Source organism: Dryobates pubescens, chromosome 6, assembly GCF_014839835.1.
Source record: "Dryobates pubescens isolate bDryPub1 chromosome 6, bDryPub1.pri, whole genome shotgun sequence".
Classification (NCBI taxonomy): domain Eukaryota; kingdom Metazoa; phylum Chordata; class Aves; order Piciformes; family Picidae; genus Dryobates; species Dryobates pubescens.
In genome coordinates this window covers 9,131,167-9,158,316 of record NC_071617.1, presented here as the reverse complement: position 1 = coordinate 9,158,316, position 27,150 = coordinate 9,131,167, and the positions used below count along the sequence as shown (strand labels likewise).

General features: G+C 43.1%; 1 long non-coding RNA gene across 1 annotated transcript in view; it reads left to right on the top strand.

The window, feature by feature from the left end:
* Positions 1 to 26,537, top strand: part of LOC128897292 (uncharacterized) — an 86,958-nt gene extending 60,421 nt beyond the window's left edge. The window contains exon 4 of the long non-coding RNA XR_008462301.1: positions 26,436 to 26,537. This is a non-coding gene — a long non-coding RNA (uncharacterized LOC128897292). The remainder of the gene's footprint in view (positions 1 to 26,435) is intronic.
* The last annotated feature ends 613 nt before the right edge of the window (positions 26,538 to 27,150 follow it).

Sequence of the window (27,150 nt, the reverse complement as noted above, 5' to 3'; positions counted from 1 at the left end):
AAGCATTGTCTTCCCAGCTCTGTTAGCTTTGATCTGAAGTTAAAAGCAAACCAGAATTCAAGTGGCATCGGTAATTTGACATTTAAACTTGTAGAATCAGAGAGATTTGTCACTGGCTGTGACTGGCTTTGATTATCGATTTGGTCTCGCGCACATGGTTCTACTACACAATGCTAAAACAGAAGAAAAGGCCCAAGTAATGTCACTTGGCATCCCCTCAGTGTTTTTTAGCTGTGAGGGAATCATCTGCTCTCACAAAGCACGCATATAGGTGGTTTGGTCCTTGTGAAATACATCCTGCCTTGCAAAAGAGCAGGGTACCACTTTTTCGCGTCTTCATGCCATATTAACATCACAAAAGAAAACAAAAATCACTAAATGTTAGCTAAATAATTGAAGGCTTGTTGGTTTAGGGTTTTTTTTTTAGTAGCTGAATCAAAATGGACAGAATTGGGAATTGCACAAGAAATTTGGAGTGTTTAGCTTTTAAATACACAAGGGCCTCAACTGGAGATGGATGTAGCCCTGGCTATGTAGCATTTACCTCCAGAGCGCTCTTGGCATTGTGCTGGAGCATTGTTTCAGAGAAGTTTGTGCTCAGTTGCCAGCATCTCATCCTTCAGCACTCTCATACCTCCCATCCAATTGCACTTTGTGCCCAACATTATTTACCTTGTGGGTTTTGCCAGGCTCACAGGTTGGTGGTGTGGCTTCAGGCCCAGTCAGACCGTCTGTCAAAGAGAAGGGGAGAAGAAGCGGTTTTGACACGTTGCCTGAAGAAGGACATGTCCAAATCTTTGTTCTGCTTCCTTGTTCAATACTTTTAAAGTGCTGTATATTATGGATTCTTTTTTTTTCCCCCATTGTTTTGCCTTAATTTGCTCATTGCAGAGATTGTTTCATTTGTAGTCTGGATCAGTACATTTTGTTTGTGCTGCTGGCAGAGCCTATCAACACCCACTTTTCTGTGAAATCTAAACTCTAAAAGCTAAAAAAAAAATAATAATCTCTGGTGTCATAGAACACTGACTTGCCTGTAAAATAGTTCCATATACTGGAGATGCTGTTTAAAAATATTTGTAGGAGTCTTGTAGTACATTAGCATTTTATGCATTTCACTCTGAGGAGTCCCAGAGCACTGAAACTGCAGTGCATGCCTGCAGCCCAGTCGAGGTGCAGTCCCTTGAACAGAGGCTGTAAACCAGCCCTGCATTTGCTGAGGCTTCAGGGAACTGTGGAAGTGAGCAGCTTGGAACAAAGCAGCCAGAATAAACTGCCTTCTGGAGGAAAATGCTGTGCAAATCGTCAGTCTGGGGTTCAGCTCGGGATGCTGTTGGAGTTGCCCACCCTGGGATGGCTAAGCAATGTGCAGACCTGCAGTGGGACCCTGGCCAGCTTGAGCCATCCCGGGGTTTGCCACAGCTGCAGGTATGGCCCCAGACCATCATCTCAGGACAGATATTTGGAGAGGCAATTGTTGCACAAGTATCCATGTGGGGTCTGTGTTAATAATGTGTTGCCTGTAGTAATCTTTGCTCCCTTAGAAGCAAATAACCCCTTCCTTTGTCAGCAGCTACAAACAGAGTTGCCTGCTTCATCTGTAGACTAAGGTGGGCTTGGCTGAATGTGTGGCAGCCATGCACCAGGACCAGCATAGAGAGCAGAAGTTGCCACTGGTCAAAGCAGTTGTACTGGACCATTGTAGGATGAGGGTTAACTGCTGGACCCTAGGGTGGAAAACCCTACTCAGGGGTGGCACCGGAATATGCATCATGTTATTCCCTTCCCTTTCCCACTTATCCTCTATATAAGAGGCAGGGCTTTCCAGGGAGCTCTATCTTGCTTTCACTTTGCTGGCTGTTGGGGAGGTTCTTGCTGGCTGGGAGCTGCTTTATTATGCTGTGGGGCCTATTCCACTTCCATCCAGCAAACCGTGTTTTGTATATGTATTCCTTTTGCCTTACTACCTTGTACTTTTGTTAATACTCCTTTTGTTAATTTCCAATTCTGTGCAAATGGTTTTATTTACTCCTTTTACCTTCCCCAGCCTACCTTTTCCCTACAGGGGAAGAAGGAGGGGGAGTGGGGGTAATACACATTCTCTCCAGTGGGTGTTTGCCCTGGAAGCTTGAAGTCCTAGCTTGACCTAGGACAGGGACATAAAGTATTGGTGAGAGGACAACAAAACTATTTTCTTTTTATTTCAAGACACCAGTTATTTCATTCTGGGGAAAGTCAGCCTTGCAGACTGGAACCTAAAATTTAGGCTTTTATAATGTTTAGCAGAACTGATTATCATTGCAAAATCTTTGTGATGTGTTATTTGAATGTTCCCATACAAGTGCTGTCATTCACATGTGAGAATCTCAGGAGTAACTGGGAGGAAGAGCAACCTCCCTGATGTATAAGAGAGCTCCATCTTCTGAAAGGAATTACATCATGCCAACTGTGATATCATAGCTCAGTGTTCAGTGAGCTGTCAGAAGCCTCCCAGTCCAGTGTTTCTAATCAAGCAGCACAGCAGCCTGTGCTCCTTTTTCACTCTTTAAAATAAATGAGGTGATTAATTCTTTCAGTTTTAAAATGTATCATGTCTAAGAGAGAGAAAAGGAAAAGGAAAGAACTATTTTGTTTTCATTTGACATGACTCCGTTAGACAGAAAGGGCCTTTTGATACATTAAGTTGGGAAGTAATTAGTCTTGGGAGTGTGAGATGGTTTATAATCTTAATGCCATTTTTACCATTACTAAAATAGGCTAATTTTGTCCTTTGCTAATCCATGCAAATCCCATTGATCTAACAGTGTTGTGTGCATAAAAATAAGAAACGCAGCTGGCCTATATTTTGCGATCGCCTTGGCTAGTGTGAAAGCTTACAGAGCGCGTTGTTTGAAGCAGCCATCCCTCCTGTATGCCGGGGTACCGCTACCAAACGCTGGCACAAGCCAGTGCATCGCGTGCAGCTGTTGCTGTTTCAGAGCTAGCAGGTGAAGCACAAAACCTTTCATTTCTCTAGATTCAGCAGAATATGCGTATGTGCAATCTGTCAGTATATTTATAGCAAAATAGGCAAAGAGTAGAAAACATCTCCAGAGAAGGTAAAACCTGCATTAAATGAAATGAGAGGCTTTAAAAGCTTACGCAGATCTTGAAAAACACAAAGGGCTGGACCGAACATTCAGAACCTCCACCTACTTAAACGGGAACACATTTAGGTCAGTGCTTTGTGCTTTGCAAAACTGTCTCCCTAATCTCCCTTCAGAGCGTTTCTGACTGTGATTTAGGTGGAGGGGGGAAGGGAAGTGCTTCCAGGCTGAGACTTGTAGCTAAGTTGTCATATGGAGTTAATCTGTTGAAAGACTGAAGTGGTGTAGAGAGGCTCTGAATTCTGAAACCTGCTGTTTATTGGTGAGTATCCTCACATGCAGGTACTTGTTATTTAGAAGCATTCAGCCAAGGTATCCAGAAACTCTGATTTTGAAACCAGTTGCCTAAACCGTGGAGGCAAATTCTGGTTACTTTGTGTGTTTCAGCAAGACTCAGAGAGATTATGACAGATGATTTCTTCTATGCACAGTTTCTTGCGTTTGTCAAGTAAGTGGAGCAGAAATATGGTTTCCTCCTTTCTCCACCCCCTTTTTTATTTAATGGAATGGGAAATGTTGAAACTAGTGGAAAGCTTGATGTGACATTTCTCAGTGCAGTGATGCTGTCTTCTAGATTTGGGTCCTGTAAGCAAGCAGCCATCATCAAAAGCTCCTGTGCCACTGGTTATCTTTAGTGCTGTTGTTTTATGAGTTTGGTAAGGAATAAATTATCAGATTGTTAAAAGCACGTAATGAAAAGTACTTTCTTGCAGATGATATTAATGGTAAAGCTGTTGGTAAAGCTTTCGAGAGCCTGAGTTTGAGTCTGCTGTCAGTGTACTTGGTATAATGAGAAATACATTCAGGATTTAAGATATCTTTAACCAGCATCCTGTGAGCAGAGGCTCTAACAAGATTGTAGCTGGTGCAGTTGTGATTGCAGTGTGAATGTAGGCGTCATGTAAGTGAGATTGAACCTCCTGGGAATGAACGTTGGTGCTCTGTCTTCCATGAAACCCCCATGTGCTCACCCACGTCAGTATGTATGGCTGTCGCCCACCTGCTAATGAGGAATGAAACAAAAATGTTCAGCAAGGAAGTCTTCCCTTGGTGTTCATCCCCCGAGTGATTCTTCTCTATGCTAAGCAAGCACTTCTATGAAAGACAAAAGAAATACAGAAGTGGGGGAGTTAAACTAAGGAGATGACCCTGTGTGCTTTTTGGGCTTCCCAGGTGTCTTCAGTGCTTGCTGTTGGGAAGAGGGATTGGGGCAAACTCCTGTTTGAGCTGAAGCTTCAATTCTTGCCTTTCTGTGTCTGCACATACTGCTTTTTCACAGCAATAAAATCAAAAGCTGACAGCAAACCCGATCTTGCATGCAGTGGCAGCCCATCTTATCTGCAACTACAGGTGATATTAAAACATGCTCCGTCAAAGAGAGTTAATTTTCAAGAGGCAGAAATGAAACCGCAGCGCAATCGTGTACAGATTTGTTGTCTAGCCTTTATAAGACCAAGCAAAGAAAGTTAGGTATCACAAAAATTAAAATTCAAAATCAAAGCAAATGAAGCATTATTGTCATTGCTTGGGGCCACAGAAGCTAGCTGCAAATCTGAGGTAGTTATTTCAGTCTTCCTTCAGCTTCCTCTTTTCTTCACCTGAGACCTACAGATTTGTGAGAGCTACAGATTTTTGTAACATCTCTTATTTACTCAGGCACCTGCTCTTCACTAGAAAAAAAAGTACATTAGAAGGTCTCTCATGGAGACTTGGTGCGGTAGCACAGAGCAGTACCAGCTATGTCCTGTAGCCACCTCTGATGGCTCTTTCTCAGCAAAGTGTATCAAACAAATCTCACAGGCATCTGCTGCTGTATAGACAGCTTTTACTTGTCTGCAAGATGAAGCACAAAGTTGCTCAGGGTTATACAAGAAGGTTTCTAACACAACCCAGGTCCCTTGCTGTTTGTTTTAGCCTTTACATGGCTGGCTGTTTGTAATGGTGAAATGTACATGGTTTGTCTTTTCTAAGGCAAGCTATAAGTTGGTTGCACTTGCTCAATCTGTATTTATACTGCTTGAGAGCTGGTTATCTACAAACATCCTAAAGCTGTATTTGTATTTTTATGTTCTTCTGAATGTCTTTTCTTTGTCTTCCATGTCAGTGTCTTCTGTCTTTATTTAGCAAGATTGAAAGGCTGGCACTGATTTCTCAATATCTTGGATAAAAGCATTTTTGGTCTAATTTTTTTGACCAGATGACTCTTGTAATCCTGAACTCTTTTTTTTTTCCTTCTCCCCTCTCCCTATCCCATCTCCCACCCCAGGATGACACCACCAGTGTAAATAGTGCACTGATCTAATCAGTTGACCATCCTGCAGAGCAGCTCATAACATCCAGGTTTGGTCCAGCTCCTACATCCCTTGTTTGATTGATAGGTACCCCCCATAATTTTACTCTGAAAAAGTAAGATAGCAAGTCCTAGGTACTGGTCCTCTGGGTTATATTTTCCCCTGTGTGGAGCCTGTCTTCCTACAGAACTGGGCTTTTTGCAGTGATGATCTACTCTTCTTTTCAGTCTTTCTGGCCCATTTTGGGTTCTCTCCTGGATCCTGACTTTTGAATGTTAGTATTTCAGGTCTGTGGCTTGGCTATCCAAGTGCAAAGTCTTCTCTTCCCTTACAGTTTGCCCACTGTCAGGTCCAGAATGACTTGTCACATGGGGCCTGAGTATAGATAACATCTCTCACGTGAGGTAGTATAAATCGTTGGCAAAAGACACCTTCCCTTTCATTCTCCATCTGCTGAACTAAATAGCACCATAAGTACAGATGAATCTGAGCTAGCTCAGCAGCCAAAATTTTTTTTTTCCTGAATTTTTTTTCTCCAGCTCTGGTAGGTGTTCAGTTTCTATGTTTCTCTGGATCTAGGGAGTCCTAATGTGAACCTGCATAAGATTTGAGTGGTGATAACTACTAACGTATTAGTGTGCTGGGGATGAGGGTGGGAGACAAAGCAAAATGTCATGCTGAGGAATGTATGAACAATTCACAGCAGCTCTGGAGACAGAACACAGCTGCTTCTGAAATCTAAGATGTGGTTTCTTTTTTAAGCCAGGTATTGAAATGGCTGCTATTACTGTAAAATGTGAGTACTCTGCAATCTTTTCATCTTGCAGCATCCTTATCGAGTAGAATGTAGGTGACAGAAAAACTGCTGTGTTCTCTCAGTTGTTGGTAGTGTGTGTGTACCACCTAACCCAATGACCAAAACCAAGGTTGCAACTGAACTTGCAGAGGCTGAGGTTATAGTGTCTCATGGCTCAAACTGACCTAGCCAAGCAACATGGTTGAGATGCAAGGCAGTAATACAACACTCGGTGTTTTGGCTTCAGCTCCTGGTAAAAATCTGTCCTTGGACAAGAGGCAATTAGAGGAAGACAGCGAAGTAGCTGTTACAGCAAAGCACATGCCAGGTGAGTAACAGATTCTGTCTTAGGTGAAATGGTATGACCTGTTTTGGTGAAAACTGTTGGGAAGGCAAGCCTCTGAGAAATTCCTCAGAGAAGGTTTTGGAAAAAAACCCAACCACTGCAAGCAGGTTTCTAGAAGACCAGAATAAAGGTTGCAACCTTAAAAGAGGTGGAGGTGAACGAGATGGATGAATACATGAAGTAAAATCTTTCGAGTAAGCAAAATGCCTGTGACCAGAAATTGACAAAGTGCAATCTAAGAATGAAAACAAAGCTATAATATATTCATGAAGCAAGATGATTATAACTCTGAGGGTGTAGTGTTAATTATTACTTCCAAGAGAGAAAAATAGCTTATAGACTGGGAACCAATTAGTGGTCAATTGCTCTGAACTAGATTTCAAGCACAGTACATGAAATGACAATTATACAGTGTTACCAACAGACAACTACTGTGATGAGATAAGAGCTGTCAGCAGATTTGGACCACATTCTTCAGCCTGACATCTGCTTACTAATGGGGAGACTTCTTTCTTGGAGTTAGAGATGGTGACAGAATGGAGGAATCAATGGCCAAGCATCATCCAAAGCAGTAACGTGGGGCCTGGCTCAACGTGTCTGCTATCAAGGCTCTTGGTGATGTGTGGGCATAGTGTAAAGATGTCCCCAGAGCAGCTGGTGGAATTGTTGTGGTCTGAGTGTATTGGAGGAGAACACAGTGGATATCTTCAGCAGATACCCGCATGCAGTGGAAGTGATGGCTATTTTTTGTGACAGGACCAAAAAGAACAAAGCAAAAACCTCCACAGGAGAAATAGTAATAGAGGTGTTTCTTTTGTTTTCACTACCAAGTGAACAAAGCATAGGTTGCAAAAAATGTAGCTGATTTTCAGCTAAGCAAGCTCAAGTAGTGAGCTTTCCAAGGATAGATATATCAAAGGCAACACCAGGCATTTGAATGCAGCCAGTGAAAGCAGCAGGTTAGTCGGTTTCAGATCAAGAGAAGTAAAGCCTTGCTCAAGAAGCTGATATAATTCCCAGAAAAGCTTTCCCCTTTGCTGTTGTTTGCATCAGCTCAACAGGTAAGGTGCCACCACCCAGTGGGCCTGCCTGGGGTTATCTGAAGAGTTGAAAACTGTTTAGTGACACGGAGAGAAGGATTTGATGGGAGGAGCACTATGATTTTGCCAAAGGTACTGAAAATGCTAGAGGAGAGATGCTGTCTCACAGAACAAAGGCAGAAACCATAACTCACTAAGACCAAAAAGGTACAGGTAGAGAGTATTTCTGGAAAATTATTGAATGAGTAGTTGTTGAGTTCTTTGAGAAACAGCAGACTATGAAAAAACATAACAATCTGACTGATGGAGAAGTTGCATTCCAGTGAAAATATCCTGGAAAGATAATATAAGTGACTGCAACAGTTGAAGGGAAGCTCTATTCCTTTCAGTGGTACAGTCCATGGAAAATGGATGAAAAAAAACAAACCAAAACCACAGATTCCAGTTTTTCATTTACAGCTTCAGCTCAGCCATTTCTCTTCAGGAGGTAAAGGAATGGCCAGAGTCTTGGACAGCCTCTCCTGCTCTGTAGCTTGAAGCAGGGTACCTGCCAATCTGATACAGCTGGGGTTTTGGTGGTTCTGAGGGATAATTGCTCAGTCTCAACAAGCTTGAGCCATTGAAGCAAGTGGACAGCTGAGTGAATGGTTCATCACAGATAATGCTGCTGTATGAAAGGGCATGCATTCTGTCACCTCTTTATGGTTGCTCTTGACTTGTTGACATGACCAAATCGCCATGAGAAAAAGTACAGCTAGGTATAATACTGTGAAGCGTTACATCAGTTAGTTCCAGCACCTTGAGCATGGGATGCTTAAGTGACGATTCAGAAAACATCTAAGTAAAGACTGCCTGGCATTGAAGGGCTAATAATTACTTGGGAAAACAAATCTCAGGAGACCTTTGGCAAATCCTAACTGAAGCATTGTATAAAAAGGCAAAGGAATACAAGGAATGAGTCAATTTACATGTCTTGGCAGAAACACACCAACCAGTGGGGAAGTCCAAAAGGAAATGTCACCAACTGGCAAGGCAACAGCTGCGTTTACCAACTTAAACAAAATTAGTCATTGAAAATACAAATGTAAAGACCAAACTACAAGTCTTCCACTCAGATGTTATTTCCATTTTAACATGTGGATGTGAGTATTGGAAACTCACCAAAGACACAGACGCCTCATGCCTCCAGAAGTAAATACCTGGGGGAAATAGTAGGTAACAGACGGAGTGAGTTTGTCACAAATGCAAAGATCTGTCACTTTGTCACCAGTGTGTCCCCCAAGTTCTCCAGGGTCAGTGATGAAATTGCTTGGGTCATGTGCAAAGAGTGAAGCCAGCAAGCCTGTCCAAGCAGATGGGCTCTTGAGCAGCTGGAGGAACATGCAAATGGTCAGACCAGATACTACTTGGAGTGTGAACGCTTACTGGCACTCGATGATGCAGAAAAACTGCAGAGAGCTACTAGAGATTGACACAGACTGCAGAGCCCTCTTGGCTTCCAGAGCAGCATCTGTGGGTGTGTCTTGGTTTGAGCAGACAGAGGGCTATTTTACACAGACACACATCCCTGAAGATGTAAAAAGCACTCCACACAATTGGAAATTTAAATGGAAATACTATTCACAAATATATACAAAAATGCAAAACACACAAATTCATGTTCAACCTCAGCCCAGTTCTCCACCTGATTACACTTTTCCAGTGTCCACCTCCTTGTACTTCTCTGGTAGTCTTGAAGGACTTTTCTCAATGGTCATAAGCCCAGTCTTAAGCCCACAACAGGGTGCAAGAAGGCATTAAGGGGGAAAAAGTTACTCTTAATTCAGCTGATGTGAGGGGGGTTTTACATAGTGTTTCCCCTTTTGCAAATTTAGTCTATTTAAGGTTGGGTTACTGAAAGGAATCAGAGCTTCCTGGTGACTGCTTTTCTGGCCCTGGCTGTGGAGTGCTGCATTGCACACATGAGCCAAGAGATCCGTCATCTCTGGTCTAGCATGCCTTTTCTGTCTGACCTCAAGCAAATCACGCGACCCTGCCAGTCCTCCAGAGCTCTCTGACCACAAGACTATGGGATTTTAATTGGGAACAGTGGACAACACTCTACTTTTTTTTCTGATTTCACAGCTGTCTGCAGGGACTAGTAGGTGGAAATAGGAAAAGAGCACAAGCACGTGTCTGACACACTGTGCTACGAGTGAAGAACTTGTAGCTTTATTTTAAAAGTGACCTAAGATGATGTAACTGGGGCTACAGATCATCTTCAGAGGTGAATGTTGGCCTTGATCTTCCTCATTTATGGGTGTTTGCATGCTTGATTTAGTTCTGTGGCTTTTTCATTTGATGGTCATTGGCAGTTACTACAGTAAAAAAACCCCAAAACATTTAGATTGCTGAGGTTTAGACCACTTTGTAGAACACAGGGGCAACAATAACATCCCCAGCTCTTTTTATTTTAATCCTTTCTTCATTTGTACAAATAGCAGTTCAGTTGTCTGTTCTTTATAACTCTGGTTCCTTTATGCAAACTCTACTTTCATAGAAAAGACAGACCCTGTTCATTCTCCCTGTTTTTATCACTGCAGCTTAGCACCTTCTTGCGCACCATGGTTGAAGCAGCCTGTTGAACCAGAAGCTGTTTTTTTCCAGAGTTAGAAATTTAAGGCAGAAAAGGCTTATTTGATCACCTGTTCATGCTTTCCCTGCCAGCCTTCTATTATTTCTCATCCAAACCTAACTTTAAAATACTGAGGTAGGATCCCTGTGGAGTAAGTTTTAGCACCCATTGCTGAGCTTTCTGACATGGAGTTGTTTCCAGTGAGAATTCTAGTATCTGCCTCCTGGATTTAATCTTGCTGGTTTGCTTGCTTTAAGGGCATTTATTACCATTTACCATGATCTTCTCATGTAGTCAGGTTTAGTCCTTTTAGTTCTTCCTCTAACAGTCTTCCTCAGTAGCCTTGAAGGATAACTGTGGCTTCTGCAAGTGAGAAGCCTGTGACTGAGCATGGCTGTTGAGGGTTTGCTTTCTGTCTGCCCTCTTCTGTGCAGTGGAGCACCCCTGCAGCAGGGTGAGCCATGGCAGTAGGTGCAGCTAGACCTTTGCACTTCATGTGACACCATCCTTCATGTAGAGTCATCTGTTTGCCAGCTGAGAGCTAAGTCATGCATTTTCCCCATGAGAAAGGATAAACATTGGAAGCAGCTAAGTGAATGCACAGTGTTTTCCTGCATTATTAGTGGCGTGCCCTCCCTCTCCAGAGATACTCAGAAAACAGGCTCCGAGCTTGGAAACATGATTAAGCAGCCCCTTTCAAACCACAGTGAAAGGCAGTCTATCTAAGATGCTTCTGCTCTCTTTTGAAAGCAATCTGCTGAATGGGGCTGCAGACAGTGAGGGCAGCCACTTCATGTGCTATCCACATGTAGGAGCTCAGGTGGGTTGCACTTCAGAGGGAGTTTTGGATGAGAGGAACCTGAATGAACACAGGACCTACTGTATTTGAAATTTGGACATTAGCAAACATAAGAATATGGGTTGGCACTGAACCCTGTAGATAGGTTGAGATGCTGCAGAGGCCAGTTGTGGGAATTGGGAGCTTGCCAGAGGGCATCTCTGGATCCCCCGAGGGCTTGCCCAGAGCCACAGGAGTGTATGGTGAAGCTGTTTGATGGTATCTACGGGTAGGTTCGCTTGCAGGATCTCAGCTGGAAACCCTGTTAAAGTGGCAGCCAGTCTTCTTGAGCCCACTTCTCCTCCCCCATGACCCAACATGGACATGAGCAGCGCTGCTTTGCCTAGCTAGGCTGAATCAAATCATTTGGGCCCTTGGCGTAAATGGTTGCAGATACGTCCCTAGAACAAAGTCGTAATGCAAATTGGTCATGGCAGCAGGGATGGAGTTCAGCCAGAGTTAGCCTTTGGGGTATTTTGTCAAATTTCTGAAGCGTGAACTGTTGGTAAACCAGAGCTAACAGGGCAGATTCGTAATCTGCAGCGAGAGCTGTATAGAGCAGCTGCAACCCCACTGCCAGTGCCTGGCGATAGATTATTCTGCCCTTTCTCTGCACACTTGCTGTCACCATCCTACGTGGGGGCTTGGGGCACACCGAGGACCCCAGTCCAGCTGGAGAGGGCAAAGCTGTTGAAATGCTACTGCAAACAACCTTGGGCTATGCCACCAGACCCAGCTCTTCTGCTGCCCAGCTGCCTTAGAGCAGGAATTTGTCCAGATGGCCACAGTGGAGCTCTTAGTCCCTTCTGTAGGCAGCAAAATGGTTTGTTCACCTTCTTTAGGATGAGTACCTGAAATGGTGTGACGTGTGCCCTGGAAGGGATTGTCACTTTATATCAGTGGTAAAGAAGATCTGGAGAGATGTCTTGGCTGCAAGTTTCTACCTTGTATCTGATTCAGATGAGATTAATCCTATTGTAAACTGCTGGAGTGATGGGGCCATAGAACTAGCTAGATAACTAGACAGCTCATTAGATAGTATTTTCCTTTGTAAGGTGCACTCAGCGAGCATAGTGATCAGCTGAAGTAGAGAGGTGAGTGTGGAAGGCATAGTAGTGCTGAGATGCTTGTCTCTCTTAAGTTTTGGTGCTTGATAACTGTTTATTAGCTGTTCTGTGATAGTGTTACACATTTTAACAAGGAAGTGTGTTTTGTAAATAAACCTAAATGTTTTCTGAAAGTGTATTGAGTTCTGCAGGAATGTCACGGGTAACTTTCTGTTTGCATCTAGCCATTGCATGATTGCATCAAGAATAACTGGGTCCTCAGTTGGGCCTGAAGTTCCAAGCTTTTTCACTTTGAAGAAAGCTTGCATAAACTGAAAGCCACAGGTTTTATCATCTTCTTGTCCTCTTAAATCTTGTGAATATAACTGTTTGTAAACGAAAAATAATACATGGGGCGCTTCAGAGCCCCAGTTTGATTTTCCTATGTTGTTTTACTTATTTCTTGTATCCTCCTTGATCAGGACAGCAGAAAGAGCTTTAAAGATATTTCCTTTGTTTTCATTAAAGATACTTTCCTCTGTTATGGCAAAGATTGTAAGGACTTCTCAGTTTCAGTTGGCTTTCGTGCCCTTATAGTCTTGCCGGGCTCCGCAAGTCTTTTTGGATTGTATCAAACCAATTAGATGCAGAATTAAAAGTTTAGTTGATGGTTGCAAGAAGTGCTGAAAAGTGTTGTACTCTTTGAGTGCCTTGCTTCCAGGAGGCAGGGGATGGGAAGGAATAAAAGCATACCTTAATTACACAGCCTAGCTGTTTATTTTCACAGCTGTAGCACAGCTGAAATGTGCAGCAGATATCCTAATTCCACTGAGCGCGGCCCTTGGATCTTGCACCTGACAGTTCCACAATCTCCGTACCAGTTGGGGACGTGTGTGTGGCTGAACAATGCAGGAAGACTACAAGAGGTTTATCCCATTAGAAATAAATTACAGTGTAGTGTAGCATGAAAATGATGTGTCAGTGAATACAGAACACAAGATTACCTTCTGTCTCTTCCCTTTATCATAGATAACAGAAGCAGTATGGGAAGGAGATTTATATTGCTCTCATTTGAAGCTGACCAAGCAATTTAGATGAGATGAAATAGGGGGTTTATTTCTGAAGAGAAGAATGTGTTCCTGCTAAAATGCCATTAATTGCTTTATTATTTAAGGCACAAATTATATCTAGCAATTTGTTGGTCTCCTATTTTATCCAGTGGAAATAATTCACAATGGAAAGATTATTCTGTCAAAAAATGATGATGAACCTACTAACAAATTCAGCTGAAAGAAGCTGAACTTTCAATTTAGCTTTGGTTCCCCCTCCCCCCCAGTCTTTCTAAGCACCATGTGTGTGTGTGACTTTCAATAAAAACAGTACTAGCTTTGCTAAATATAAAAAAAACCATGGCAAAGAGAGAATGATGGGCACCTTCTTACATCTTGGAAAGCTGCTCTCATGCTGTAGTAGCAGTGGCACCATGTGCCCATTGCAAGCAGAGCTTTGTTGTGCTGGCTTCACATAAAGGAGAGGAGCTTAGGAAGGCTCCCAGGCTGCCCTGGAGACAGAGGCATTCGCCAGGGTGCATCAGTCCCTTCCAGGTCCAGTGCTAAACTCTGCTCCTGCTTCCCTGTCTTTGTTTCAAAAATACCGTGTAGAGCTTCCTCCACAAGTGCTGACACTGTCTGCAAGCTTCTGGCTTGCTTTCTTTTTTCCCCCTTTTTTTCTTTTCAATCTCTGCTCTCTCTTTGCTCCTTTTCACAGATTTTTTGGTTTCCTTTGTGTCTGGTTCCCCTATCACCAGCAGGCTGGTGGCCTGTCTCTGTCACCCAAACCTGTGTTCTTTCTGCGGTGTCTTCATGCCTGGAATTTGCAGTGCTGATATTAACCCAATAATTGCCTACAATTCATTTATTTGCCATAAAGGAAATCAAGTTGAGCCCAAAGGAGATGAGTCTCCATGGAAATCACTGTTGTTCTGTACAAGCACTGCTTGCAGGAGCAGTCACTTCTGTGTCACACCCAAAGCACAAACTTTGGGGCTTATGCTTTGCTACAGGCTTGGGGTAGAGAAAAATTTGGAAATTGTGAGGTGAGCAGGGCCTTTTGTACCTTTAGTACACTCAGGTCACCTCTTGAGACATTGCAAGCATTGCTTTGATCATGGCACCAAGGATTTCCTTTCATCCAGAAGGAGCAAGTGAAAACATACCTAGACATGTGCATGACATATGCACAGACCCTGTCCTTGCTGTGTCTGGACCTTGGGCCTGTGGACTGCAGCAGAGGTGTCCTGCCTGTGGCAGAAAGCCCCCCAGGTGCAGGGCCTTCTGTGTCTGAGGTTTAATTCAGCTCTTTGCCACGCAGTATTAGGGATTTTGTTGCTAAAAGCAGGGCTCAGTCATAACCTAACATGGAAGCATCCCAGTCTTCTATGTCTTATTTATATAGGATCAAGGAGGTCTAAATCCTTCTTTGCATAGTTGCTACCCTCATCTTTCTACTACTGCAAGCTGGACAGTGATCATGGTAAATTAAATCTGTCCTTGCATTGATGGACTCCAAGGGGTTTTTTTCTGGAGCAAAGTGCTAACTATGTTTTACTTCAAAAATAAAGATTGTTTCACAGAACAAGAGCTTTATAGCTATTTCTTGTGGTTTTTGAAGCTATTTCTTGTGTTTTTTGATATTTCACAAATAGAATTTATTCCAAGAATCACAGCTCCATAAATATATATTTGTATAAATACATAAATAACAATATATTATATATATATATAGAGAGAGAGAGAAGTTGCATTACTGCTTGTTTTCCTTGTGCTTCAGAGCATAGCTCTCTGTCAGTGTTTAAAGCTGCAGCGAGCCCCCTGAATTGCCAGCAACTCTGTAGCATTTGTGTCACCATCAATAGGTAAGAAGAATAGCTCTTAGAAAAACTATTTTTGTTACAGATGTGCAGACGTGAATTTATAGCTTCAATTATGCTTCCAAGAGAGCATGTGTGAAAGTGAGATAGAAAGCCGGATGAAAGAGCTGGCAAGAGGAGTAAGACATAGGGGGGACTGCAGGAGAGGGTAACACATGAAAACATCCATCAGCAAAGTAAAGCAAAGCTGGGGAAGCTATGCAGCCGCTAAACCTCAGCAGTCCCTGGCTGACTACTGATTTCATGCCTGCTTTTTAAATGATTCTGGTTCAGCATTGCCTGGTGTGTCTGTTCCCACCCTTATTTACAACAGGCATTTTTTATGAGGCTCGGAAGTGAGCGAGTGCTTTTTCCAGCTCTGCTCTCCGTGCCTGCTGGAACATCTGTACACACACACTTTTCCTGTCTAAAGATAGTCTGAGCTAGTGTGCCTAAAATACAACTTCAGAATTCGGTCTGTTGTTGTGTCAGTAAGCATAAAAATATGTTCTAATATTATGTCACTCTGGTTATGTGTTTCAGCAGCTGCAGTCTATGTTGTCCAGTTAGTTGGTAATGGCCTTGCTTCCTAGGATTTGTTTTTCCATAGCCCAAGTCCTGGGTCACTTAGGTTGACCAAGCCTCTGCGTTGTGCTCTTTCTGTGAGGGATAATTATTCTTGCCCAGTAGGATAATTCTGGCGGGATTTTCTGCAGGAATGACATAACCTCCTTTGACTGGCCTCATGCTCTGCCAGCAGTGTCGTTTGAACAGCATTGCTTCCCACCCCCACCGCTTTCTTTGCACGTTCCTGGCCCTGCAGGCCTCACTGTGGTTGTTCCTCTCTTTCTGCAGGGCCATCTCCATGTCAGGTAGCCTGGCTTTTGCTTCCCAAAATTTCCTGACGTGATCTTGCCACCTCACTCTTCTAACACAGATGCAGTACACTGCCCCCCTCAGCAGATATGTATGCTCCTGAGGTGTATGTTGGGAAAATGGAATTTGTTTATTGTGGACCTTTCCTTATGTTTGTTTATGTTTTGTTGTATTTAGTTTAGTGTGTTGTGGCCTCTGTCATGAGGCTTAATCTTGCCCTCTCATCAGGCACTCCCAGGTAGAAAACCAGGACAGGAACTTTGAGTAGCCTAGGAGCCAAGGAAAAGAAGCTCTGCTAAATGGCAGATTGTACTCCAGCTGCAGTTCTGTGTTGGCTGGTGTTTGGAAAGCTGAAACATGTTCAGATCTTTCAGGGCAGGCTGATAGTAAATGTAAGGAGGTGCACAGACGGGACCAGGATCATCAAATGCTAGATGTTTGGGCATTCATAAATAGATATCACAGTCCACATGTTTATGTGGACATGTTAATTTTTGCTGAAAAATGAAAAAATAAACTAAACCCTTTTATACACAGGGAGAAAAAAAAAGATGATATGATCATGTTTGATTGTAAAAGCGCTTATGCTGCTGTAAATGTGGAAATGCTCAGAGGCAAAGTGGATGAGTAATGTGGGTCATCTCAAGTGGGTGCCTATAAAAAAGGGCTTTGCACCTCATTAGCAGTTATTCTCTGTCTAAAGCTTGGTTTATGGAAAGGGAACTTTTGAAACTTTGAAGATTCTGATTTTTATTGGTAATATTCTTTGTCTGTCTTTGGACAGCATCAGAGTTTCCCTAGCAGAGCAGTCAGGTGTCCCCTGACCACTGCTGGCCAGTTGGAGCCAGAAGAAGGAGGTAAGAAACCATACAGTTGGCATCTTGGTTATGACTATCAGTGGCTGCCAAAATAGGTTTAAAATAGCTTTTACTCAGAGAGTGGTATTACAGTCTTGTGTTTGAGTTATTTGAACTTCTCAAGGGCTGGAAATCAAGATGCCAAACAGTGCAGCTTGTAGGTTTTTTGATGCAGACTTATGTGTCATGAAGTTTTTTCACATAAATTCCTGTTGCAAGCTCTGGGCCATGCCATGTTCCCAGAACTGAGTATTTGCCTTTCTTTGGCATTGGTTATCCTCGTTTATGTTGCAGTGATGCCCAGAAACCAAGTAGGTTGGGGCACTGCTGCACTATGTGTTGGGAGAATGCATAGTGACAGCCCCTGCCCAGGGAGCCAGCAGCCTGGTTTACTGGTTTCAGATGGCTCTTGCTACCAGCTGCTCGGGAGCATTGGCTGCTGGGCTGGAGCTTAGCAGGGTTTTATACAGCAGGGGTAGTAATTCAGGGTAGGAAGCCAAATGTGCATTGGAAATGTAGTTTACAGTCAGGACATGTCTATTGCTGCCTTCTTTGCCTGAGTCAGCAGATACGAATGTACAGCCCATTGTGTCAGTGGCTATCATTATATATTGCAAAGCCCTATAAGCTTTGGCCTACAATTTGGTCTCTGCCAGCACCAATTCCAGTAGGGCCAGTGTGAAAACAAACTGTTAGAAACAGAAATACAGATTGGAGAGATATATTGTCTTCTTCCTAGTGGGGAATCTCTCTGCCCTATCCTTCCCTGTGCTCTATGCACAGCATCCCTGGGTGAAAGGCAGGGAATGGTGTCCGTAGGCAAAGGGAGAGGTTGAGCTCCTAACAGCAAAGTGCTAGGAAATTTTTCCTTGTTTATAGTATGCCTTAGTCCTAGATGTGTATGGATTGGAAAAGAAAATAGGAAAGTTAGAAAGAAAGTACAAGAACACAGTTTAAAATTCTCCAATGTGTTTCGAAAGACCACTGGGTGCTATAGGAGGGTGTGAGATGATTTCCGTCATATGTAGTCTCAGCCATCAGTTGTGTCTTTGCCACTCAGGGCTGGCCTGCAGTCCTTGGGAACTAGGGCAGATAAAGTCCTATGCCCCATCTTCCCTCACCAGGCAGCATGTGTCTGTGCACAGCACCAGTGTGGGTACAAGCTGAAGGAAAACTTCATTATGTTTGACAGTGCTTTTTTAGCTGAAGTACTGCCACGACTGGCATGACAGCAGTGAATCCCAAAATTGGTTGATTGCCAAGAGAGACTTTAAACTATGAAGACAGACATGAGGGATGAAAAGAATTAAGTGCTTAATTAAAGCATTTATACTTCCTGTTTCTTGGAGCATGATTATTTTTGGTCTCTCCTGTTTTGTTTACTCTAAGGTGCCGTATGTTGCACTTAAAGCTGTATAGAAATTTGGTAAAGAAACTCACACGTCATGGTTAAGAGGGTTCAGAATCAGGTCATCTGCCAGTTGAATATTGGACCTTTTTAACAGAAAAATGTTTTGGGCTGCCACCACAAAGAAGTTCATTGGCTGATATTCTGCATTCTAAGGAAGCCCCTAGACAACCATGCAATTAGTCTTGCTCCTGAAGGACTAAAATGTAGCTGTTCCTTTAGCTTCAGCTTCTTGTGGCAGAAGCTCTCTCCCATTTTCATGGATTCCTGGTAACACATTTCATTAGAACTAGTCACAAACGTCAGCAGTTCTTTGGTGTCTCCTTCTGCGAGTTCCTTGCTTCCCACATACTCTTTTATGTGAAGGTCTTTGTGAGTTGCTTAAAGGAGTAAAATCCTTCATAGTAATGGAGATACTGATGTGTGTGACAGTTCTTATCCACCCAAAAATGGCAGCATTTGACTTGTAGTTTTTCATGTGAACTGGTATTTCACTCAGAAAAGTTTTCACTTAGAGAAGGTAGCTCTTAATTACTTATCTATCCATGTTTCAATATGCTACCATCTTGTTAAATAGCTCCCTTGTCTATTTCTTTCTGAAACTATAAAACACTCTTTTCTGCAGAACAAGCTTGATGACATCTTGACACCTTCCTAATGTTTTCAAATCCTGGTGGGTTTGAGTGAATTATTTGATTTACTTGAACTTCAGATTCAAGGCTTGTAAATATGCACAGAAGAAAGCTAAAAAAAGCTGGCAAAAGTGCACTTGCAGCTCCAAGGGCTACGTTTGCAAGCGTTATCTTTGGCAGCATGAGCCTCATCAAGCCCAGGAACTCAAGTGATCATAAATCTGTTGTGATACTGATAGTTGTCTTGTACTGCAGTAGTCAGTGCTGCCATTGTTGGATTGGACCCTGGGGTAATGCAAAGGAAAGTGCAAGTCTCACCCACAGTGTTTTGGTACAAAGCAAGCCAAGCACTTGGAGAAAGTCCCTATTTTCACTTTGCAGATGGAGGGTGAGATGAATGTATTGGATCAAGCTGCTGAAGAGGTCTGAGGCAAGTGTTAGTTGGGGGTTTCTCATATTCTAGATGTTAGTCCAGAGCCTTGATGCAGAATGACCCTCCTTTCACAGATTGGTGCACTGCTTTTCTCTTTCCAAACAGCAGTGCTGCTACCATTGAGAGACCTGGAAAGGTCAATCCACCCAAGCAATGAAGCTTTCAATTATGTAATTGCTAGGGATGATTTCAAGAGCTGATTTCTGATATTTTGGTGGTGCAAGGATGTTTTATTTTTAATGAAAGGATTTGTGTAGCGACATTAGAGCAGCAACATTCAATCTATGTGCATGTAGTCACTAAGCAAAGAGAGCAAGTAGGTGGCATCTCTTATGATACTACTTCTGTCACTTCACTTTCTGAGTATAGTGCTTTAGTTTCAGTGTTTCTACCATACCACCATCTCCAGGTAAGCGTGTTTGTTAACTGTCTTTGTGCAAGGGATGATCAAAACAATAGGTATTCAGTTTATAAGTTTCACTTACTCATCTTACTTTCTATTACTGACTTTGTATTTTAATCCGATAAATATATATTGTGCCACGCATCTGTCTGTTTGGGGAGCTAATCCTATTGTAGTAGGCTTCTATTTCAGGAGCAGCCTAGACAAAGCACAGCATATTCGAGAGGCAGTCTCCGTTATAGACTGCAGACAATAGTCTGTAGTGGGTTATGTTTCTGGTATTAGTGTAATGCAGGAGTTCAAAAAGGAAAGGTTTTATTTGCAGCGTCAACTCATTAAAAATATTCTGTAGAGATTTTTTCCAAAAGAATAAGCAGACCAAGCGCAGTGGGACCCATGCCAAGGTATGTAATAGCCTTGCACAGCATCAGCCGAAGCTCCAAGTTGGAGAGAAGGCAGCTTTTTATGGGTTTGAGTATTCCTTCAAAAAAAAAAAAAAAAAAAAAAAAAAAGAGGTTTGTGTACAGAAGTAGCAAATTAATTCAGTTCTATCAGAAAGTAGGTCAGCGACTGACCTCCTGATAGCATGAGGCAGCAGTTTGTAGCAGAAGTGACAGCTCAGCAGCATGAACCCTCTGTGTCTCCAGGAAACTTGTTTTGACAAATGTAAACACATTATATCCTGTATTCCTCTTACTTATTTATTTTTTTGCTGCTACATTAGAAACCACAGACTGTCACTCTCCATACCCTTTCTTCACCCCTTCTGGTCCCCAAAGGGAAATGCCTTGTAACATAGCTAATAATTTTTGCAAGGCTGCGTAATGAGTAAGGCGTTCCAGCAGGGCTGGGGGTTGTTTTTCTGACAGCTGAAATTGAGCACTGTAAACCAGACTTGACTAAAATCCAAACCAAAGTCTTTCCAATGGTGAAGGAAGCCATTGGGAAGACAGGAACTGGATTTATTTAGGATCCTTGTGTCCTGGTCTTGCTTTGCTTTGTGCTGAAATACATTTCTGCACACACCCACTTCAACATTTGTATTACCAGTGCTGGCATCTACATTGCTGAACAGACATTGCTTTCAGCACATCCTTACTGCAGCCCAGCAGACTGGAATGTTTCTGTAATTTGGGGGGAAATACCAAACAGCTGATAAAGAAGGTAGTGGCTCCTTGATCACCCCTTGAAAAAAAATATGCCTCAAACAGGGAGTATGTTCATCTTTTAATTGAGTTGATTCATTGTTGGGTGTAAAAGATGGATCATACACCACTAGTCAACTACTTTAACTGGTACCTTTCCTGCAGTGATTTCTCCTGTAGAAGTGACTATGGATCAGGAGGTCAAGCAAGGTTTCCATCTGCAATGCTGTTGGTGAGACAAATCTCTGAAAAACTCAAGCTGTTTCTTTGTCCTGACTCGTAACCAGGTGGCACACCCAAGGTAATGCCACACTGATTAGATAGGATATCTGCTAGATATCCTGTCTACGAGAGAATGCATTAACCACCATGGTCTGATGCAAACATTTTTGCTAAAGATCTCATAAAACTTAGTATGATGTAATTTGTTATCTAGTTACCTTTCTGGCCTGAGGTGCCTCAGTTTAAGAAGGACATTGAGACATTTGAACACGTCCAGAGAAGGGCAGCAAGACTGGGGAGAGGCCTTGAACACAAGCCCTATGAGGAGAGGCTGAGGGAGCTGGGATTGTTTAGCCTGGAGAAGAGGAGGCTCAGGGGTGACCTTGTTGCTGTCTACAACTACCTGAAGGGTGGTTGTAGCCAGGGTGGGGTTGGTCTCTTGTCCCAGGCAACCTGTGACAGAACAAGAGGACACAGTCTCAAGCTGCACCAGGGGAATTTTAGGCTCGTGGTGAGGAGAAAGTTCTTCACTGAGAGTTAGCCGTTGGAATGGGCTGCCCAGGTTGCTGGTGGAGTCACCATCCCTGGAGGTGTTCAAGAAGGGATTGGACGTGGCAGTTGGTGCCATGGTTTAGATATGAGGTGTTGGGTGACAGGTTGGACTTGATGATCTTCGAGGTCTCTTCCAACCTTTGTGATTCTGTGAAAAACATCCAGAGAATCCTGTGGTCATCTATACAAATGCTGTACAAGGAGAGATTTTTGCCATGTGATAGATAAACCTCCAAAGTCTTTGAGGTGCACATTGCCCTGTAACTAAATTTTTAAGTTCATTTGTTTGAAAGCATTGCACTGTAGTAAAAGTTGGATGATTTTTTTCAGCCAGAAGTAGACTTAATTTGGGAGGATGTGAATATATTTGTTAGAAACAAAATGCTTCTAGCTTTGGTAAAGGTTTGATCTGAGCAGACACAGGCCAAGTGTAATAAAAGCTATATATTTCTATACTTTACTATTCAGTATTTTGGATGGCAGTATCTTCAAGCACTGCCGTAGCTTAGTTACAAAACATATTTATAGGTTCTGTTACTCGGTTACATTCCACATGTGAAGACAGTTAAACAACTGAAGCACAGATCTAAGACTTTCCAATACAGAGATTCAGATTGGAAATAAAGGTGCCGCAGTCTGTGGTTTCCCACAAGCGGGATTCTGTACCAAAATTAGCCGGGAACTCACAGCTTGCTCCTTTGTCTGGTATCTTCCCAGACGCTGTGACTATAATTCAAGCGGCTCTTGGCTTGGAGAGGGCTAGGGGCCTCTCTTCTCTTGTGCCCAGTTCACAGTCTGGAGCTTGCCCTTGGCTTGGAGAGGGCTAAGGGGCCTCTCTCCTCTCATGCCCAGTTCACAGGTTGTAGCTTTCCTTGGCTAAGGGGCCTCTCTCTCGCATGCTCCATCGCCAGTCTGTAGCCTTTCTGTGACTCTTCGGGGATTCGGTTCTCTTGGAGCTTTTCCCCTTTCTGCCTTGGTCCAGATACAAGGCCCAGGAATAATTTGTGGCCTGTTAGGACAGCCTCTGCAGATGCTACTCCAGCAGTATTTGGCTCTTTTTGCTGTCTAGGTGAGGACAAAGCACGGGTGTAGTTGGCCTGCTGGTGCAGGCTCTTCAGCTGCAAATCTGGCAGCATTTGGCTCTTGTTGCTTGCTTGGTGTGAACAAGGCAAACTGCCTGTCTTCTCTGCTGGTTTGAATAATGTCCCATGACAATTAATGCCCTTTGGTAACAGAGGAACCTGATAGCTGAACCTATAGAATGGGGCATATCCAAACATGGCGAGGGGCACACGCAGTTCACAGATGTGTTACAAGGTTACTTGCATGTGCTACACATTTATCTGGACCAACTGGACGCCAGGAAGCGTCCAGGTTCCCACATTCACATATGCTTAGCCCATTGTCTGAGTTAGGACATGTTTTGGGGTTTGACACAAGCAAGAAACCAGATGGATTTATTTAACAAAACTGGCTATGAGAAGTCAGACAAGAAGAAAGTCCTATTTCAGATAATCATATGCTTCTGCACTGATGCTGTAGGTAATGCTGGCAGTGATAGTTATGAACCATGCAGCAGATGTAATGCTAAGAAAGCAATGAAAAATATGTTAATGTATACAGTTAGAAAAAATGGTAAAGCAAAAGGGAGGGATGCCCATGTGCACGGGGCTGGCAGTTCCTAGTTTGCCTCCTGAGGGGTCCTTGCACTTCTTTTTTGATGGAATGGCAAAGGGGGAACATAGATGCTGGCTTTCAAATGGCTAAAGTCTCTGTAGAGCCACCAAGTATTTTCAGCTTGAAACGGCTGAAAGTGAAGGTGTGCTCCACAGAGAAAGATCTGACACCTTTTCACACTGTTTCATGCTTATAGAGATGTTGCTTCCCATTGCTTCCTCTCCTGAACCAGAGAGGCAGAGCCGGGAAAGTAATAGCTTCTTTAGGACTTGGGCATTGCTGTGTAAAGCTGGTGCAGGCTGAGATCCCTTCAAATGAAGGCAATTTGAGCACCTCAGCCCATTCTGAAGGTTAAGAACTGCAACCATTTTTGGAGTGCCCCTCCCCAAGTGGAAAGCTGAAAGTTTCCCCCCACCCCCAAATACTCACAGGAGATGCTGCCAGACTGTCCAAATAAGCTGCTTCCCTGTTTGCTGGTGGGCGGCAGACCTCAGTGTACCAGATATGACGTGGTGACCTTTGCAGTGACGTGAAGGCAGGCATAGAGCAGAGACAGGGAAATTGCCCACAGTTAATGTGGTTAGTCAGCGGTGCCACTTGCTTTGGGAGAGGAGAGGTACTCTTAAACCCGAGGAGCCCTGAAGAGTTTGGTTTAGTGTCCTGCCCTGGCTTATTGGAAAAGTGGTGCAGAGAATAAGAAAGCTGCAACTTTCCTTTTTTTTTTTTAAATTTCTATCCAGACAGTTTGTTTCACACAGTCTGCATCCCATGCAGGCTCTGACTGCCCAGCACACATGTTTTGCAGGTACAGATAAATAGATAGAGATATAGATACATATTTATCCCATTGGTTGCCTGTGTGCATTATCAAGAGAGTAGGACAGCTTCATATATTCTCTTTTGCAATCTTTGTGAGGGCTTGCAGGGGCAAGTGTCATCTTTATGTCTTCCTTCTAATGCCTTGCAAATAGCAGGGTCATTGCTGCTAGGTGACAGTCCCTAGCTTACCTGGGTGTCTCTACAGAAGTGCAGAGGAACTTAAACCTCAGAAAACAAGAAAAATGAAGATAATTTGAAGTTATTGGCACCTCAGCCAAATGGATTCCGTGGTTTTCTCTTGCTGGTTTTGTTCTCTCCAGTCTTGGCCTTGTTTCCTTATCTTGATTTGGCTAGAGTGGGGCTAATGTTTTAAGTTAGCATGACCACTGAAACAGTGGGCGTTTCAGCTGAGCCCACCTTTGTGTTCTGTACTGATTCCAGGGTGTAAACTAGACGGGTTGTTTAACCTGCCCTGAGTAAGAAGGGGCATTAAAATGTAAGAGCTGCCACTCGAGGGCACGAGTGCTGAGTAACACTTACTATCTTGAGTACACAGAAATCAATTTGGACCCTGTCTGATGAGTGCCGCCGCTCTTTATTTCCATATGGAGCTATACAGAAGAATCGAGAAGTAAAAGGCTTTGCTCAAGATAACATTGTGTGACAGCTGAGAACAATTAAAACCCTTACTCGAAGCAATATCTTTTCTTTTCCTTCCTTTTTTTACAGTAGGTGGGTGGTGTCTGCAGCTCTGAGTAGTTGTTACAGGATATTTGTCACTGGTCTGATATTACCTTGAATGATACTTGTTCTAGATTATTTATCTTGCAGCCTTTTCTCCTCATTCTGCATAACACACTCAGATCTTGTAGATGGGAAAAGATTTTTCTGGTTTTAATGCTTGCTTCCCCCCCCCCCCCCCCCCCCCTTACTGGAGTCTTTTTGGCAATAAACACACGACTAACTGTAAGAGAAAAAACTTTCACAACTAAGCTTGTTTTGTTAAGCCCAAACATTTGTGAAGCTTACAAACCCTCAAACTTTGCATAATGTGCCCATCCCTGGTCTTAAATACGAGGTGGCAGAAGAGGGAAGTGTTACTTTTTTTAACCAACAACTTATGACTGTGTCAACACATGACAGTTTGTCAAAGCTTGCTGTAGTGGTGCTGTAAATTAATTTTTAGCATCAGTTGTGAGTGGTAAACACTTTGTGCAGTGTGAACAGCTCTTAGTACAGTGTGAGTTGTCAGCAGCTTGTGAGCTATCCCAAAAGAAAAAAAGAAAAAAAAAGGGGAAAAAAAAAAAGAAGCAAAGGAGGGAGGGATACAAGCTCATTTACTAGTTACAAAATGGATCTGAGTCTGCAAAATTTCAACATGTGGCGGTTTGGGTGTTTTTTTCCTTCTCCATACCAGTCAGCTCAACCTGGAAAACAGGGTGTTTTCCATAAGGATAATCACCTGCAAAGCTGGGAAATCACAACTGTCCATCCTGTGCCTGATAGGAAACAGCTTTCTGAGGTTCATGGCTAGATGTAGAGCCCTCTCTTTACTCCTGGGTTTTGCCTTTACTTGCTCGCTTTAAAAGCAGACCATGTCCTGCAAACGCGAGCATGCTGCTTTCTTGAGAAGTCACATAAACAGCAATAAATGCCTGGGGTGGGGTGAATAAAATATGCAGCTCAAAGAGAAATTATGAGGGCTGAGATCTCTCTCTTCCTCACCTGTCCCCTCACTGTTTCTCCTTGCCTATCCTAGCTGCAGTGGTGGAGCATGATGGTTCATACAATGGGAGTTGATGAGATGGAAGGAAATTATTTGGTACAAAAAGCCAAAGGGTCTGTATTGCAGAGTACAACTATTTTAACCTGACACTTTAGCAGAACAAGCAATAATAAGCTCCCAACCTAGCAATGACTGTTAAGTTGAATATTAATTTGCACAGTTGTTGAATTGCTAACATGTCTACAACTTCGAAGTGAACACCCACTCAACAGAGAAAAGAAAGAAGTTGGTGCCTAGAATTCCTGGCCTTGCTGAAAGCACCTACATTTTTTGGTGCTAAGGCCAGTATTTCATCTTGCATTTCCTGCAAATGTTTTAAGTAGAACTCGATGAGAAAAACAGCTGTGTGCATTTGTTCAGTGCTTTGATATGCCCAGCATGGGGCTTTTTTCTCAAGCAAAGTTGCTCTCACAGCTTCAGCATCCTAAGTAGGCTTTGATTGCACCTTGGAGCTTGTTCCTGCAAGTGGGCAGCACATGAGGAGGCTTGAAATGAGAACTTTATTGAGTTCCACTAAAGCTAGTTTTAACCTGGTTATGGTTCTAAAAGGAAAGGTATGTATTTGCTCACAAAGAATTTTGGTTTTGTATCCTTTTCTAGATACAACTATAGGTGCTGCTTGAATGAAAGAGCCGAGCCACACCATCCAGTAGACCGTCTAGAGCAGCCGTTGACTTGCTTGGAAATTGCTTCCAGGACCACATTCTAAGTAAGTATTTTTGCAAGAGTAGCATCAAATAGTTTCTTCAGTTTTGAGGCACTTCTTAGATGTTCTGATTGTTCCTTATGATTTCATAGTTTTACTCCCAACATCTACCAGACAGTATCACTGTATGTGGGAACATGAGCACTCCCACGTCTGAAGCACAGAGCTAAAGACCTTTCAAAGCTCTTTGCTGACTTGCTCTAAAACTCCCCAGCACAGTAACTGAACACTTCTGAGAGCAGGCAGCTACATGTAAACCTAGAAAGAACTATGGCAACATAGCTGTGGATCTATTTTGCCATTCACTCTGTGGTGCACACATTTTTTTGAGTCTTCATCCATGCCTGGACTGTCACACTTCAGCGTTTTAGCTGTGCTGGTATAGCCCTGATAGGGCAAATACTTTGTAGAGAATTTCATAAACCATGATCTACTTAACTCAGTTTGAAATAGTCCATTAACAGCTGCCATAAGCGATCTGAAAAGATCACTGGTTTGTCTGTTCAGACATGCTGTGTGTGCGACTAGGAAACCTCAGCAGGCTGTGAAGAGCAGTGGATTTGCTGCATCTGTCTCCATGATGAGTGCATGTCATTGAAAAAGATCCCA